Raw genomic sequence first — 17,099 nt, 5'->3', positions numbered from 1 at the left:
CGTCTGTTTTTCAGAAGAGACCAGAATGCAGCTGAAATTGACAATGAAGAATTAAGAGACTCCTTGAGCTGGCAGAGAGGCAGGAGACAGGATAAATGGAAGCAACAATGAAGGATTTGGTACCGTCAGAGCAACTGAGTTAAAACCAGTGGCTGTAATGGATGCATGGCCGTCACAGGGTTCCTGGCCCCTGTGATTAAAGCAGGTCCAACTCCCCTGCACCAGAGCAGGGGCTCCCAGTGGGGTTAGTTAAGAGGGAAGGTGTGACAAAGTGGGACTGTTCTTAATGTTTCCTCTGAATAGTGTGGGGGTGCCTCAGTTTCCCCTAGGCAGTTCTTAAGTATCTAGGTGGGGGGATAAGGGTGCATTGTCGTTGCAGAGCCCTAGAGGGCCGGTGTGTGCAGGGGTCTGGACACAGAGAATGGCCGACACCCTGTTTTCTAGCACCTGATGGCCTGGCCCTTCCCCCCTGCAAGGTGAGAGCTAAAGGGTTGGAGAACAAAGGAATCAGGTGACCTCCTGGCCTGGGAAAGGGACAAAGCCCAGAGGAGGAGGGGCTGGAGGGAGTTTCAGTTTGGGGTTGGCTGGGGACATGGAGTGAAGAGCAGACGTGGTTGTCTGGCTCACTGCCCCCCAAAATGGACCCAGCTGAGGGGTCCTGTTCTCTGCACCTCCAAGCTCTGTGTTAGACCATGTTCCTGTCATCTAATAAACCTTCTGTTTTACTGGCTGGCTGAGAGTCACGTCTGACTGCGGAGTTGGGGGGCAGGACCCTCTGGCTTCCCCAGGACCCCGCCTGGGCGGACTCGCTGTGGGAAATGCACGGAGGGGCAGAGGATGCTGAAAGCTCCAAGGTCAGACCCAGGAAGGTGGAAGTTGTGTGAGCTGTGTGTCCTGAAGACAGGCTGCTCCCAGAAAGGAGACTTCCCCAGAGTCCTGACTGGTTTTGTAGGGAGCCGTTCCAGAGCATCGCCCGGGGACTCTGTGACTGAAGGGCAGCACCTGGCCACCATAAAAGATCTGGAAGAGACGCAGTGAGAGGTGGGGTGGGAATGGGGAGATGTTTGGGAATTTCAATTTTCAACCGCTAACCAAAGGGAATGAGCATCACTAGAAGCAAAATGAAAGATGAGTGTAATTCAGATCTTTATGGCGAACAGGTGCATGTCATTAACAGTTTTGAATTTCTGGGCACACTGTTGATAATAAGAAAAGCAGTACTTGTGGCACCTTAGAGACTAACCAATTTATTTGATAATAAACTTACTTGGAAGGGTCACATAGGAAAGTTTTACAAACAAATGTAAGGGTAGGCTTACTCTATTTACAAGCATTGCTGGGATTAAGCAGGGAAAAGATAAGAAAGTACTGACGATGCTGTATAGAGCATACATTACGAGCGTCAAGCCTTTAATTCTGCATCCAAATCAGGGCTTTAGACGTTTGAATCAATTCAAGACCCGAGCGCTACAAATTGCATGTGGTACATTGTTATGACACCGCTGGATGTAACTCAGGTAGCTGTCTGAGAAATGTCTATCAGCTTAAGAGTGGCAATGTTCGGTCTGGCATTTTGGGTTAAACTGAAGGGAAACACGGCAGACACGAATTGTGGACAAATATATGAGAAATGCTGGGAATTGTGCAGCAGGAATGTAGGCCGACGCAATAAACTCCCTCATGCTCCTTGGGTTAAAATGCGGGTAAAAGACTGAAGCAAAAAGGAAAGTCTCGGAGATTAACATTGATAGTTCTCAGAGTAACAGCCATGTTAGTCTGTATTCGCAAAAAGAAAAGGAGGATTTGTGGCACCTTAGAGACTAACCAATTTATTTGAGCATAAGCTTTCGTGAGCTAGGCTGTAATTTATACCTGGCATATCATCTTTCTGGATGTGGATTTAGAATTGTAGAATAAAGTAAAGGGAAGGACAGAGTCATCCTATGTGACAGATAAGGGTTAAAGAGACCGGGGGGGACGAGGTCATATCTTTTATTGGACCAATTTAAGATAAAGTTTATGAGTTTATATATGGTAAATGGAGTCACCATTGCACCATACATTCTGACAGAGCTAAAGATGGGGAAAAAAAGGTAGACCACCTTTTTTCACCCCTGAGACTGGAGTTAAGAAATCTAAAAGAATATCTAATTTTGCAGCCATGCTAACTGGTGAATGGGTGGGAATCATGTTGGCGTCAAACTGGATATGGGACGTATGGCCTACCACAGCTGTTCTCGACTTGGATTCATCATCAGGTATACTGCTGGCAAGTAAAAGGGGTATAACAGAAAGCCAGAGTGATCTAATAAATTAAATATTGTTTTTGGCAACAGAGTTAGCACGCACAGGTGCGAACATAGCACTAGCATGGATTCCAGCACCGGTTGGGCCACCTGGCAATGAAATGGCGGATGAGAAGCGAACAACGTTTTGAAACGTGGAGAAACTGAGATAAAGATTCCTTTGAGTAAGCAGGAATTTCAAAGTTTAGTTAACAGGGATTGAAAGAGGAATGGCACAAATTGTGGGCCATGGAGAAACATGGAAGAACATTCTCTGAAGTGTGCCCCAAACTAGAGGGTAATGAGGTACTTGTATTTAGAATAAGTGGTCGCCATGGTTTGAATAATACTTTGTGTTTATTGAAGAGACACAGAGTTGGGGTGGGGAACACCCGTAAGGATAAAGAAACAGCTGATCACCTGGCATGCGAATGCAGGAAATGTTCCCAGGAAAGACAGGCCCTTTATGAAGCAGTTAGACGCGTTCGGGTGACAGACTATATGAGGAGTGGGTTATTGAGAGGACTGGGAACGAGGGGGGATCATTAAAAAAGCTCGACTACGGGTTTTTTTACGGTGCTAGAGCAGGGAGTGCAGTGCAGTGCCATGAATGCCTGAGGAATTTAGTAAGTGGTGGTTACAGACTCAGTAGATGAGTCTGCTTTGCCATAAAGCAGCAGCAGCAGCAGCGAGAGACAGGCAGTCAGGAAAAGTCCGGAGACTGGGGGAGGCCGTCTCTGGGGAAAGCTGTAGAGAACAGGACGTTCGCCGCAGGGCCGCCCTGGGAATAGGGAGACATTGGCTAGGAGATGTTTGGGACCGGGGAGAAGCCTGAAGACAGGAGAGCAACAAGAGGAGTTTGCTGGCTGGCATCCCCAAGCCAGGAAGCCAGGGCCAAGAGCTAGAGAGGGCTGCAGGCAGAGGACCACCGGAGAAGCTCACACACTGACTGGAGAGCAGGACCCAGGGGCACAGCGAGAGGGCCAGGGAGCAGGAGGACTCAGAAGGGGGGAAGCTGAGGCAAGTGTGCCTTTCATGCTGTGGCCAGCTGCAGCGGGGTGCTCCAGGCAAGGCCACTCGACCACAGCATCAGAGAACCCATAAAGTCCCTCTAAGAACCCCAACCCCTTCTCTGCTAGAGGGCACACCCTGCCTCTGATCAACCCACCGCCGAGCTGACGTCGAAATGCACATGAGTAACCAACTGATTCGTAGATGCTGCACCCACCCACCTGCTTTGAGCCTCCCAAAGGGCTTTTCGAAGACAGGTAAATATTACCCCAACATTAGAAAGAGAGAGAGACTGAGAACGAGGGTTTTGCAGAGCCAGGAGTAGAATGGCCACTGGACCACACTGCTTTGATAGCACCTTTGATCCCAAAGGAGCCCAATGTGCTTTACAAACCACAGAATCCCTACGCCCACCACTGGATGGCAGCCACCTCTGGAGTGGAACATGGCTGCTGTTTAACCACACACAGAAACACTTTGGCAAAGTGGCTTTCAAGCCAGTGACAGAACCGCAGTTGGTTTCGTAGCAGGGCTTGTTCTCCTTCGGGGTTGGCTCTCACTCTGGCTGTGCAGAGGCCTCCTCGCTCCCCCGAGGCCACTGGGTTTGGCAGGACGGCCCACACCTGGAGCCACTACCGCTCATGCTGCGTTAGCAGAATGCTAAATGAAGCCTGGCTGTGCTCAAAACCCAAATTGTGCCTGGCAGAGGGTGGGACTTTCCTCCCGCTAAACAGCAGAGAAAATAAAACACTGGGAATCAATCCAATTACCAAAATTATGACAAATTTTGTAAGATTTACATAAGATTTACTCACTAATACAGCTAAGGCTTTCAATTAAAGGGATATTCATCCCAGCCCTGGCACAGCCGCAGCATGGGAGCAGGGGAAGCCAGAGCACAAAGGCACGGGGCCAACGCAAACAGAGCCGTCTGGGTTTGAATTACAAGCCTGTTCTTTGACACCTTTACCCTTCGGCACGGGCAGGGGGTGCTGGAGTAGGGACCGGATGCTTGTCCAGCCCCGCTCTAACCACCAGCTTTGCTCCAGACAGCCTGCGTGCCTCTGGGCACGTCACTGAACTTTGCTCCCCCAGCGCTGTGGGAGGTGGGTCGGCTCCCCGGATCCCTCCATGACTCAGGCTCCTTGCTCATTTGTGACATGTCCCCAGAGTCCCCTGGCAACGACCGAGCTGCTGGCCTGCCAAGACCGAACATCTGGGCTGCCATCGCAGGGTTGAGCCATGTGCCCCAGAGCAGCCAGATAACCAGGTCTCACAGGTACTTAGGGCCTTCCCTTCCGAAGGGCCCCACCACACCCACAGACTACAGCACCCCTGGGGGGCACAGATATCAGCTCAACGGCTGCACATGGAGGGGAAACGCTGGCCGGGACAGCGGAGCAAACCCTGATTGCTAGGCAGAGCCACGGGGCTCACTGGCCCTGGAGGACAAGACAGGACCTCGGTTTTTGAAAGTCCTCCCTGAACAACCCACCCGTGGCTCACATTAGCCACCACCTTGGAAGAAGGGAGCCCCTGAGCCGACACCGCTGGGGTCTCTGGGCCTAGCTCTCAAAGGAGGCTAAGGCACAGGGCTGGGAGCAGGCTCTTGTCCAGTCTCCCCACCGGTAACAAAGGGATAACACCCCTGCCCTGCCCCACGTCCGCTTGAGCTGAGTGCCCACTCTCTTGGCGTTCATCGTTACTGGTAACGAGGCTGGGCCAGGCCAGCAGGGTGACCTCGCCCACCAAGGCAAAGGGGCCGCAGCCCAGCACAGGCCCCCCCTAGCCCCACGGCAATCTCACGGGTTGCCTGCCTAAGAGCAGGCACCCGCCAGCACCATGCCTGGCAGTGACTCACGGCATCCGGCAGAGCAAGGGGAGGGTGGGTGAAACCGCTCCTTACAAGGAGCATCGTCCCAGGGCCAGACGCGCTACACGCGCACATCTGGCGAGTACCATGGCAACGCCAGGGCTGTCTTGCAGGAACGAGGCAACGCAGAGGCTGCTGCTGCTGGCAAGGCCCCGGGCGTTGTGGCTCTGGGCCCCGGCAGAGGTTCCCAAGCGGGGAGGAGAGCCGGTGGAGGAGGGCTCCGGCTCAGCTGCCTGTCTCGGGGCTATCGACAAGACAGCGCTATGCGGGGCTGTTCAGAGGGAACAACCAGGGCTGCCAGGCTAACGACCCACCCCGCACAGGGCACCACGGGCAGACAGGAGAGCCAGGAGTCACTAAGCGCCAGACAGCGGAGGCTGGGCCAGCATGGTTAGAGAGCCCAGCGCTGGGGAGGGGACATCTCTGGGAGGCGGGAGTCCTTCTGCCTGCCCCCTCCCCAGCACTGGCTCTAAAGCGCCTCGGAGCCCCTTCCCCTCAGCAGGCTGTCCGTTCCTCACTCAGTTCCCCTGGCCTCCGCTCTGCAATCACACAAGAGTAGGCAGCTCTTATCTAGCCCGTTCCAGCAGCAGGGCCGTATCATTACCCACATTGTACAGCAGGGGAAACTGAGGCACAGAGCAGGATGGTGCTCCCAGCCGGCCACTGGCAGCACTGAATAGACCCAGGTCTCCTGAGTCTCAGACCAGTACTCTATCATGTAGGCTGCACTGCCTCCCTCTTTCAGTTAACTTCCTTCTCATTCCACCAGAAACTGGAGCCCATCCACCCACGAATCACCCAGGGGCACCCAGACCGGGCAGCACCTAGCACCACACTGGCACTGTGTCAGGAGCCCAAGCGGTAACAGGAAGCACGTGGAGCTGCACTGGTTTCTGCAGGAAGCGAAGCCCCCCCTCCAACCCCCCGATCCCCACCCGGCTCAGGCAGCTGGTCCCAGTATCTTCCAGCCCAGGCTGTGCAATCCCCTTCACACCCCAGCCTGCTGCTGTCTCTCCTCATCCCTCCCCAGGGCCCATCTCGGTGCCCAACACAGAACCCTGGGCGGCCTTTGAGGAGGGACCCGGGTGCAGGCAGTACAGCCTCAGCAAGGCTGCTAGACACAGGCCTTCTGCCTCTTCCACCCTCCTGGGACAGTGCTGGCCTTTTCCGCAGTGAGAGCTCCCCTTGAGGGCCAGCCAGGCTGCCTACATACCCTGCCCCCCTTCTCTCTGTCGAGTACTCTGTGCCCCCCTGGGGGCTCTAGTCACTGCTCAGCAAGCCGTCCTTTCCGCAGCCATCTCTGCTCAGGGCTGGTCTCGAAGGCAGCGGACAGGGGAATTGTCCTGGGCACGGCTCGAGTGACTTTCCACAGAGGGTCTCCGAGAGCTTACAGAGAAGCCCACCCTCTCGGAATGAGGTGCCCAGAGGGATTGCCGTACCCATTGCTGAAATGCAGCCACCTCTGGGGTGGCCTGCGACAGCTGGGTAAGAGCGTACAGTCCTGCTGCAGACCAGTCCAGGGCAGGCCGTGACGTGAAGGAGGCAGAACACAGTGTGCCAGAGCTGGGATGGGACCAGGACACCTGAACTAGAGCATAGCAACCCCCACAACATACAGCCCCTTCTACCATGCTGGGGAAACGAGTGAGCATACATGACCCAGAGGGGAGAGGGCTCCCTCCAGAGCAACCCACCCCAGAGACTACAGGAGGTCTAGGGCTTTTCTGCCTATTGGGCTTGGCCCTGCTCCCACTGAAATCAATCTGGAGGGTTCCTGGGACTCACAGGCCTAGTCTGGGATCTCAGACTAGCTCTAAATAAAGCATTGTTGTTCCACTTCAAAGATCTATTTTAAACCTCAGAGGAAAAAAATATACCTAGCTGGGGAAAAGAACAGTGGCTGGGAAACCGTCAGAGGAGACGGATGGATCTTGGAGAAAGGGGGAAGCTTCCTGGATCTGAACCCAGTGCTAGAAAATCAATATCTCACTCCTGCAACCACAGCACCAAGCCGCTGAGATCTGGGCCCCACTACGCACACACGCAGTCAGAGGCAGTCGCTGCTCCAAAGACCTCACAACTGAAACAAAGGGTGGGGGGGGGAGCTGAGGCACAGAGTGGGGCAAACCAAGGCTTGCCCAAGGATGTACAGCAGATCTGCAGAGCAAGACCCTCCGATCCTCTGCCCATGCGGTCCTGGGCCCAGCAGTCCATAGGCCCACTGGCAGCACCCAGGGCCTTAGCCTTGAACGCTCAGGGGGGATCTTTGGTTGTTTAAAAAGACTCTGGCCCCTGCATGTGCATCTGCCACTGGGGCCTGCATGCAGGGGACGTTCTCCAAAGCCATTTGCTGTTCGCACGTGCCCACGCCAGCCGTGAGCGGAGTAATGCCTGCCCAGACCACATGGGAAATCAGTCAATCAAGACCAGAAACGTAGTTAGACGTGAAGAGCAGTGATCAATCTTCCTGACAGGCTGGGTGCAGAATGCGATTTGGGGCCTGGAAGCTGCTCACTACAGACCCGGCAGAAGGGAAGACAAGTGAAAATGGGCAAAAAGAAAGGAAAGACGTCCAAGGCCGTGAGAGCGTGTCGTCTAATCCAGCTGTTCCTCCATCGCCGCGACCGCGGGGAGTGTTCAGTTATATGCCACACAGGGCTGCATTGGCCAAACCAACAGGAAGGCCCCGGGGCGCAGAGAAGGTCGCTTCGCTCCAGGAGGGAGGGCATCTCTGCTTAGAGCAGGTGTGATGCTTGCTTTGCCACCGGCTCGCTGGGCGAACCCCTTGATCCGGCAGCGCGCTTGAGCGCACACTTCGCTTGCAGCGTGTGTCCCCAGGCTCACTGAGGCCAACAGGGCCACTCACACATTTAGCGCAAACCACACCTGGGTGCGCTTTGCTGGCGCAGGGCCCATGGCGCTCACCTTGTCTGTGCCCGCACTTCCCCCACTGGGCAGAGACCGCAGCCCTGACCAACCTCCCCAGCGGGCAGCAGGGCGCGGGGCTTCACTACAAATACGTTCGGGGATGCATCTGAGAGCCATGGCTGGCTCAAAGTGCGGATGGCAAATGCCAGTGCCAGGGAGTGAGGGGCTGATGCTGATTCACTGCCTTTCCCTGCAGCACATGGGAGCACGGAAAGACGCAGTTCCCACGATGTCCTGCCACACACACTCCCCTTCCAGGGATCTGCTGCGCTCCACCTGTGGCCGAAGCTCACCATGCGTGCGGCCTGCCTCACGCAGCCCTCGTCAGGGGAGCGAGTCCCCCTGCCAGCCTGCCCGGTCCCTCCCCGGCATGCACCGCCGTGCCTTGCAGCCGCGCAGCAGCCAGATTTAATTCGATCCACCGGCTTGTCACTGTGATGACATTAAACAAGAGCAAAGGAGGAAGCAAACAGCTAATGCAATCACGTCTCAGGCCAGCCGGCAGGGGCTAGTCCCTGGCGGATCGGGGTCAGCAGAACTGCTCACTCCCAAAACGCAACAGAATGCCCATGTCTTGTGCACAGGGTGTATCGCAGCTCTGGAGATTTGGATGATCTCCTTCTCCCCGCACCCTCCACACTGCTCACCTTCCAACAGCACGAGCACCTAGGGTGCCTCCCTCTCTGTGCAAACAGCACCCAGCCCAACATGCTGTGAGGGCTGCCAGAACACAAACGGCCCCCATCATATCCCCTCCAAAGGATCCCCTTCCTTTTTACTGCACAGCAGGGCTGCAGGCTGCTCGCCCACCCTTCCAGAGCGCCTTTCAGCCAGAGAGATCTGGGGTAAAACCACATACCCACATTCCCCCAGCCACCTCTGAGGTGCAAGGGACGTGCAGGGCAAAACAGCTTCCTGCCCCGAAATGCTGTGAAGGCTCCAGCATCCCACTGAAATGGGAGAAGGTCTGTGGGGAAGCAGAGCATCAGGCAGGCTGGAGCCCAGCCAGGACAGCTGCACCACCACCCTGGCTCTTGCAAGGACCATGTGACCTTTGATGATTCTGGCTAGCCATAGGGTTGCCAGGTGTCCGGTTTTCGATGTGGCTCAGTGTGCCAAGGGGCAGCTGCTCATGTCGGGAGAGGGCCGGAGAATCGAGGGGATTCTGGCTGTGGTACCTTTGAGCAGCCCCGGTGAGTAAGGGCTGACAAGCATTGGTGGCCGCTGGTGGCTAACACACTGGGCTGGGAGGTTTCTCTCCGGGTCAGCAGACAGGTAAACACAGCCCCAGCCACCAGCGCCTATCGCAGTCACAAGGGAGAGGCTGCAACGGCCTCGTGGGAGCAGTGGGGAGGAAGCCCGGACAGCTGCGCCTCCATACCACCGAGCCGCCCACTGGCTAGCAATGGACTTGGTCCCAGTGCCTCCAGCAGATCCTGGCAAACGGAGCCAGGGCATTCCCCTCCGTGTGCGGGACCTCGCCTCGCTGAGCTGAACGAGCCTTTAGCACCAGCATGCAATCAACCGCCTCCCAAGGGAAGGTTCAGCAGACCCAGGGATCCCATTGTCCTCTACTGGCGTCTCACCACGGCATCAGAGACCCGCCAACAAACGAACTTGGGGCCTGAAACACTCCAAACAAGCTTGAGCTTAATTAGAGCTGCTCGGCGCACACTGAACCCTGGAGGAATGCCGAACGCCAGCCCTGGTAGGGAAGGACAGCTGGCACATGAGACGGTACCATCTGCATACAAGACAGCGCCACAGGTCAGCTGCGGAGGCCCAAGCAGGCAGGCCCAGAGACCGACCCTTCTAAAGCCCGAATGTTCCCGGCTGGGGGTTGTGACCAGCCCAACGCTCCCTAGAAATCAGCAGGGACAGCTGAGCTCTGCATGGCGCTGTTTCAGGCTGGCACTGCGGTAGGATCGGGTGGGAGCCAGGGTGGCAGCGGATGGGGGATATTCCCCACAGTATGCCAGCCTGTGCCAATGGGACATGGCTGCTGGGTGAATGGGGGGGCATGTTCAGCGAGACTTGCTCCCGTCCATCCCAGACCCACTCAGCCACGCAGCCGCAGAGAGGCTAACGTCACAGGCCATTTGGTGTGCTGTTGAAGAGACCCGTAATGCCAGGGATCCATCGGGGGGCAAAGCCAGTGCCCTGCCCCGTTAAACCCATGTCGGGAGCTGCGCTCACAGAGATTACACACACGTCTCATTCCAAACCAGGGAGATGGAGCCCTCTTCCTTTCCCCTGCTGAGACGTGAATGCACGAGGCAGAGTGCCCACTGTCACGGCAGAGGGCATCCCAGACAGCTAGAGACAGGTGTTTTTCTGCCCTTAGGAGATGCAGGCAGCGGGAGCACAAGGATACTTGCTGGCGACACCTGGAGCATGCCTTGTCTGTTTAGCTCATTGGCTCTCAACCTTTCCAAACTATGGTACCCCTTTCAGGAGTCTGATTTGCAGATGACACTAAACTGGGAGGAGTGGCAGATACACTGGAGGGTAGGGATAGGATACAGAGGGACCTAGACAAATTAGAGGATTTGGCCAAAAGAAATCTGATGAGGTCCAACAAGGACAAGTGCAGAGTCCTGCACTTAGGACGGAAGAATCCCATGCACCGCTACAGACTAGGGACCGAATGACTAGGCAGCAGTTCTGCAGAAAAGGACCTAGGGGTTGCAGTGGACGAAAAGCTGGATATGAGTCAACAGTGTGCCTTTGTTGCCAAGAAGGCCAATGGCATTTTGGGATGTATAGGTAGGGGCATTGCCAGCAGATTGAGGGACAGGATCGTTCCCCTCTATTCGACATTGGTGAGGCCTCATCTGGAGTACTGTGTCCAGTTTTGGGCCCCACACTACAAGAAGGATGTGGAAAAATTGGAAAGCGTCCAGCCTAGGGCAACAAAAATTATTAGGGGACTGGAACACATGACTTATGAGGAGAGGCTGAGGGAACTGGGATCGTTTAGTCTGCGGAAGAGAAGAATGAGGGGGGATTTGATAGCTGCTTTCAACTACCTGAAGGGGGTTCCAAAGAGGATGGATCTAGACTGTTCTCAGTGGTAGCAGACGACAGAACAAGGAGTAATGGTCTCAAGTTGCAGTGGGGGAGGTTTAGGTTGGATATTAGGAAAAACTTTTTCACTAGGAGGGTGGTGCAGCACTGGAATGGGTTACCTAGGAAGGTGGTGGAATCTCCTTCCTTAGGGGTTTTTAAGGTCAGGCTCGACAAAGCCCTGACTGAGATGATTTAGTTGGGATTGGTCCTGCTTTGAGCAGGGGGTTGGACGAGATGACCTCCTGAGGTCCCTTCCAACCCTGATATTCGATGATTCTTTGATTTATCTTGTGTACCCCCAAATTTCACCTCACTTAAAAACTACTTGCCTACGCAATCAGACCTAAAAATACAAAAGTGTCACTGCACAGTCTTACTGAAAAATTGCTGACTTTCTCATTTTTCCCATGCAATTATACAATAAATCAACTGGAATATAAACACTGTACTTACATTTCAGCGTGTACTATATAGAGCCGTATAAACAAGTCTTTGTCTGTATGAAATTTTAGTTTGTACTGACTTTACTAGTGCTTTTTATGTAGCCTCCTGTAAAACTAGGCAAATCTCTAGATGAGCTGATGTCCCCCCTGGAAGACATCTGCCTACCCCCAGAGGTACACGTACCTCTGGCGGAGAGCCACTGTCCTAGAGACACCAGCTGGGTAATTACTGGGAAAGGCCTGAAACAGCAGCAAAGCGACACTCATGGGGAGCCGGGACCCCCAGCTCTGGGGCTGGTGGGACAGCTCCCCTGTCACCCGACGGCACCGAGGGCGCAGCGCTCTGCCAGGTACCTGCTCCTTGGTCTGTACCTGGAGCACATCGGACACAATTGCTTCTTCGCCACGGAATCAGATCGGGCAGGAAGAGAATGTATCACAAAGGTGTGGGGGCAGGGGGAGATCAGCTTTCCTCTGAACTGAGCCCACATGGAGCCTTCTGTTTGTTTAACATATTAACAAAGTACGTCAGCAACGAATGAGCAGCACAGCTGAGAAAGCGAGCGCTGGAGATCCGAGCCGGATGCAGCAACGCCCACCCCAGGCAACGCACTCATGCTGGCCAAGCGGGAATATTCCAACTCCAGACAGGGGCAGACCAATGGCCCCGGGACTGAGCACCCCACCTCTAACCAAATACTAGGGAGGGGGCAGAAACTCCTCCTATTGCACAGTCCTGGAAGGGAGTGTCTGCCCAAACCTGCCCGGGATCAGTGCATGCCCCCTGGGCCAGCCCAGAGCCGGTGTGACTGCAGGGATCTAATCCCTTTGGTGGTGAAAGGGGCTGGACCGACAGCCCCACACCGAAGGAAGCCTGTATCCACAGGACCAACACAGGCTTCCGTCACCCGTCCCCAGCCAGCGCCCCTCGGTTCTGAGCTGGACACCCCCTCACACACTCCAGAAGCAAGAGGGACATAAGGTTTCCATGGCCCAGTCAGTCTTCAGCCCCTCTGCTGAGACTGTGACACCCAGAGCAAGAATTAATGGCCCTGGTGATGCTGGGATTTATGGGTGTGACGTGGCCAAGCATTCCCAAGCACCTGTCCTGAGACGTGCCCAACTCACATCACTCTAGCACTGCTGGCCATTAGGGCGGGGAACTTGGGGTCACCACTGGCCTGTAGAGAATTCAGAGACACTCCAGACTCTGTTCCCATTTCCAGAGCCAGCCAGTCCCGCCAAGAGGTTTAAAGGGAACAACACACACGTGCAGAGAAATCCAAGCTGCCAGCACAGGCCAACCCCGTGGGAACGTCCCCCACACTCTGGGTTCATAATAAACTCACAGCCAGCTAGCCAGGCAAGAACGGGGGAGCTATCCCTAATCCATGTGCTTGCGGGAGCTCAGCCGGTGACCAAGGCACGACCTGCTGCATGTGGCTTTGCCTGAGGATGGCCCTGTAATTAAACACCGGGGAACAGGAGAATTCACACACAGCCTGCGGCCACTCTGCCCCCTCTCGGGCAGGTGGAATCTTAGCGTTCGCTCCTGTTCCTTCCACAGGCTCCGGCCAGACAGACATTTCACAGCATCTGCAACAAAACTGCTGCTTCCCAGCAGGAACAAAACCTGCCTCCTGCCAGAGCCCAAAGTGTGTTTTTACTGGACACACAGAGACGCTGCAGGTGCCCCAGCCCCAGCGGGAGCTCGTTAGAGCAGCGCCCCGCGTACAGCAACAAGGGCCCTGGAGCACGGTCTGCCCCAGGAGTCCAGCTCAGCAAGGCAGGGGGTGTCTGGATTCAGGAACCCGGCAGGCCGCGTGCGATGCAGACACGGCATCCCTTGGCAGGGGCACAGGCTCTGCAGCACTCCCCCGGGCCCTGGGAACTCCCACTTGGTCCTCAGGGATCACCCACCGGTGCTGCCACCATGCTGGTGCTGTGGGCCTCCAAAGGACGGACCGCTCTGAACTCACAGCTTCCACACAGCTCACGGACCCAGAACGCCCCAGGGCCCTGCCCAACCCTATGCCGCATCCCATTACCCAGAGTCCCCCAGAGGCCTGCCCAGCGTCCTCCGTAACCCAAGATCCCCAGGGGTCTGCCCAGCCCCACATACCCCCTACTCCGCATAGCTAAAGGGAGTAGGTCTGGTCAGCCACCTCCAGAGCAGTTGGCTCCCAGCAGCACCGTCCTGCTAGTAGGTGGCTCAAAAGAAAAAGGCTCCTTTTCTTTGCGGGGCTAACTGGATTTAGTGATTTGCAGGGATCAGAGCTATCTACAGTCTGCCAATGGGCTTTGCTGCGTTCACATTAGCATCTCTTGTTCCCGTGGCAGCAGCCTGGAGCTCTAAGCCCCAAGCACTGGACTGCGATCTGCCTAGACACAGAGCAGTAGCAAGATGCTGCTGCTGGATCCTTCCCCTTCTGGGGACACCACAGCCGATTCCCCCACCAACAAGCCAGGAGCAGAACTGGCTGGGCTAGGTTTGCATTTGAAACGTGGGAGCTGCAGGAAAAGCCCCAGCTCTAGGCGATGGGTGGGCAGTAGCTCTGTGGGACGTGCACAGGACAGCGAATCACAGCGGGATCAATGTCTGTGGGGCCTTGCAATAAACTGCCATGCTCACTGCCCCATCCCCCCGGGGTGCCAGGTGACCAACGGGAAAGCGCACGGATCGGAACAAGAGAGCAGCCGCGAGGAGTGAAAAGCAGCCAGGGGATGACCATGGAGCACAGCCTGCCTGGCCCCAGTGCCATGGGCTCACCAGGGTGTTGACCAAATGAGTAACCAGCTCTGGGCCAGGCCAGGGATGATCTCTGGGAGGTCGCCCTGCCCCTCTCCCCAGCGCCAGGAGCGTGCCTGCAGGCTATCAGCCTAGTACTGAACATCCCAAAGGATGGGGCTGAAGCAGGAGCATCGAGGCCATGCAGCACTAGGATCTCAGAGCCACGTACAGACATCCATGAATCCCCGTAGGCTGTCCCTGGAGGGGGTGTCATCCCTACTGCAGACGTGCAGAGAGCCCCGAGTCACAGACAGAGCAGGAATGCTACCCCAGCAGCCCTGGGCTCGAACCCACCTCCCACGGCCCCTGCCCCAAGACAGCAGCTTCCCTGTGCTTTGCTATGCCCCCAGAGCTGTGCCTGGCCATGGGGCAGGGGGGAATCTCTTCCTGCTGCAGCCCCCCAGCCACTCCCCCGGCTCTTAAAGGAGATGTCACCTCTGCTGCTGACAGCCAGCAAGCTGCTCATTGGTTGGGGCCAGCTCCACGTGATGGGGCCACGCTGGTCCTTTGGGGTCCCTGGCCATGGCTCAGGGCTGAGAATAATGCTGCCTTTCACTACCCAAAGAGATGCCCCCAAAGCCCCCAAAGCCGTCCCCTGCTACGGTCTCCTACCACATCTTCCCCTCTTCCAAACCGAGATGGGCCTGAACTAGAAACGAGCTCCGTTTCACAGGTGTGGGGCCCCGCCACGCCCTGGGGGTGTGCTAGGGGGACCAGATGTCCCGATTTTATAGGGACAGTCCCGGTTTTGGGGTCTTTTTCGTATATAGGCTCCTATTACCCCCCACCCCCGTCCTGATTTTTCACACTTGCAGTCTGGTCACCCTAGAGTGTGCACATATGTGGGTCCCAGCTGCTCCCTGCCCCCCTCATTGAAGCAGGTGTGCAGGGTTACTGCCCTGGGAACTGCAGGGCACAAGTGGACATGGGGCCAGCTGCAGGCAGGGGCGTGAGGCAGGGCTAGCTGGAAGCAGGGGTGCAGGGCTGGCTGCGGGGAGGGCAGGGGGTGCGGAGCTGGCTGGAGACAGGAGGGTGCAGGGTTGGCTGGAGGCAAGGGGGTGCGGGGCTGTCACGGAGTCCCCGGGCGATGCTCTGGAACCGCTCCCTACGAAGCCAGGCAGGACTCTGGGGAAGTCTCCTTTCTGTGAGCAGCCTGTCTTCAGGACACACAGCTCACACAGCTTCCACCTTCCTGGGTCTGACCTCGGAGCATTCAGCCTCCTCTGCCCCTCTGTGCATTTCCCACAGCGAGTCCGCTCAGGTGGGGTCCTGGGGAAGCCAGAGGGTCCTGCCCCCCAACTCCGCAGTCAGACGGGACTCTCAGCCAGCCAGTAAAACAGAGGTTTATTAGATGACAGGAACATGGTCTAACACAGAGCTTGTAGGTGCAGAGAACAGGACCCCTCAGCTGGGTCCATTTTGGGGGGCAGTGAGCCAGACAACCACATCTGCTCTTCACTCCATGTCCCCAGCCAACCCCAAACTGAAACTCCCTCCAGCCCCTCCTCCTCTGGGCTTTGTCCCTTTCCCAGGCCAGGAGGTCACCTGATTCCTTTGTTCTCCAACCCTTTAGCTCTCACCTTGCAGGGGGGAAGGGCCAGGCCATCAGGTGCTAGAAAACAGGGTGTCGGCCATTCTCTGTGTCCAGACCCCTGCACACACCTGCCCTCTAGGGCTCTGCAACGATCATACACCCTTACCCCACCACCTAGATACTTAAGAACTGCATAGGGGAAACTGAGGCACCCCCACAATATTCAGAGGAAACATTAAGAACAGTCCCACTTTGTCACAGGGGCTGGCTGCTAGCAGGGCAGGGGGCGTGACAGGGGCTGGCTGGAGACAGGAGGGTGCAGCGTTGGCTGGAGGCAAGGGGATGCGGGGCTGGCTGCAGGCAGGGCGGAGGTACGGGGGTGGCTGGAGGCAGGGCAGGGGGTGCGGCAGCGGCTGGCTGCAGGAAGGGCAGGGGGTGGGGGGTGGCTGGAGACATGGGCTGGCTGCGGGCAGGGGCTGGCTGGAGGCAGGGGTTGGCTGGATACAGGGCAGGGGGTGCGGGGCTGGCTGCAGGCTGTGGGTGCAGGGGTGGCTGGAGGCAGGGGCTGGCTGCGGGCGGGGGTAGCTGCAGGCAGGGGGTGCAGGCAGGGCAGGGGGTGCGGGGATGGCTGGAGGCAGGGGCTGGCTGTGGGCAGGGCAGGGGGTGCAGCAGGGGCTGGCTGCAGGCAGGGGGTGCAGGGGTGGCTGGAGGCGGTGCAGGGGCTGGCTGCGGGCAGGACAGGGGGTGCGGCAGGGGCTGGCTGCAGGCAGGGGGTGCAGGGGTGGCTGGAGGCGGTGCAGGGGCTGGCTGCGGGCAGGACAGGGGGTGCGGCAGGGGCTGGCTGGAGACAGGAGGGTGCAGGGTTGGCTGGAGGCAAGGGGATGCGGGGCTGGCTGCGGGCAGGACAGGGGGTGCGGCAGGGGCTGCAGGCAGGGCAGGGGGTGGGGGGGTGGCTGGAGACGGGGGCTGGCTGCAGGCAGGGGGTGCAGGGGTGGCTGGAGACGGGGGCTGGCTGCAGGCAGGGGGTGCGGGGGTGGCTGCGTGCAGGCAGGGTGGTGGGTGCTCGCGGGCAGAGCGGCTCGGAGCAGCCCGAGCAGCAGGACGCAGCCCAGGCCCAGCAGAGCAGCCGGGGACCCCCCCAGGCAGCAGCGGGAGCCCCAGGGCC

The 17,099-nt window shown here is 57.2% G+C and overlaps 1 protein-coding gene across 2 annotated transcripts in view; it reads right to left on the bottom strand.

Moving 5' to 3' along the window:
* Window positions 1-17,099, bottom strand: part of CASKIN1 (CASK interacting protein 1) — a 156,654-nt gene that overhangs the window by 55,765 nt on the left and 83,790 nt on the right. The window lies entirely within an intron of this gene.

This window comes from Lepidochelys kempii, chromosome 10 (assembly GCF_965140285.1).
Source record: "Lepidochelys kempii isolate rLepKem1 chromosome 10, rLepKem1.hap1, whole genome shotgun sequence".
NCBI classification, from domain to species: Eukaryota; Metazoa; Chordata; order Testudines; family Cheloniidae; genus Lepidochelys; species Lepidochelys kempii.
This window is presented reverse-complemented; position numbering and strand designations above follow the sequence as displayed.